This window comes from Echinops telfairi, unplaced genomic scaffold, assembly GCF_000313985.2.
Source record: "Echinops telfairi isolate 266 unplaced genomic scaffold, ASM31398v2 ScPeMD7_25;HRSCAF=90, whole genome shotgun sequence".
NCBI classification, from domain to species: Eukaryota; Metazoa; Chordata; class Mammalia; order Afrosoricida; family Tenrecidae; genus Echinops; species Echinops telfairi.
Genome location: NW_022103922.1, coordinates 26458829 through 26459918, shown reverse-complemented (window position 1 = coordinate 26459918; position 1090 = coordinate 26458829). Strand labels below are relative to the sequence as shown.

The 1090-nt window shown below is 33.6% G+C and overlaps 1 protein-coding gene across 1 annotated transcript in view; it reads left to right on the top strand.

Moving 5' to 3' along the window:
• EQTN (equatorin) overlaps positions 1-1090 on the top strand; it is a 24234-nt gene that overhangs the window by 14420 nt on the left and 8724 nt on the right. The window lies entirely within an intron of this gene.

The following is a 1090-nucleotide window of genomic DNA, read 5'->3' as shown; positions in this document are numbered from 1 at the left end:
AAAAAAGATTTAATAACAGATTTTATCTCAAAAAAGAAAAGAATCAGCAAGCTAGGAAAGGAATAGAAATTAAGATGACCGAGAGAAGCAACAGAAGACTGCTCATGGACGTACAGGCATCAAGATAAAAATTCTAAAGGGACATGAGAAGTAAAGGGACAGAATATTAGAAAAAACATAATTGCAGAAAACTTTCTAAAATTTGTCAAAGGACATGAATATTTAAGATGCTCCACTAACTTCAAGTAGTATAAGCCCAAAGAGCTCTATGCAAAGACCCTTTATAATCAACTTTTTAAAAATTGATTATAAAGAAAGAATCCTGGATTTGGTGAGAGGAGAGAATGTGACTGACATACAAAAGAACTCAAAGATATGAAAACAATAATGATAATTTATCAAGCGTTCACAAGGCGGGGCACTGAAAAAAGAGGAGCTGATACCAAGGGCTCAAGTAAAAAGAAAATGTTTTGAAAATGATGGCAACATATGTACAAATGTGCTTGATACAGTTGATAAATGGATTGTTACAAGAGTGATAAGAGCCCCAAATAAAAATGATTAAAATACAAACAAACTAAAAAGAGAACTCAATAAGATTGACGATTTCTCCTCAGAAACCTTGGAGGACAGAAAAAGAATGGAATGACATGTTTAAATTGCTGAAAAGAACTGTCAACCAAGAATCTTATAAATGGCAAAATAGTCAAGAATGAGGGCAAAATTAAGACATTCCTAGATGAACAAAAGTTGAGCGAGTTTGCAACCTATAAGAAGTGCTAGCGGCTGTTTCAGGTGGAAAAGAAGGAACAAGGGACAGTAACTGGAAGTCATACAGAAAGATCTCCATCAGAAGTATTTGCATGATCAAGAATAAGGACAAGTTTTCAGGTAGTTTTGCTTGGCCATTCTACTTGCTACTTTCTTCATGCTTTGTAATGACAAATGCATAGAAAATGTATATTTATATTAAAAACACTTGATAAATAAAGATGTAGTAGATTGGTGTGATATAGCGTCTGTACATTTCTGAAGTTGGCATCAACTGAAACCAGGTTGTTATAATTGTAAGGTGTGAAATGTGATCTTC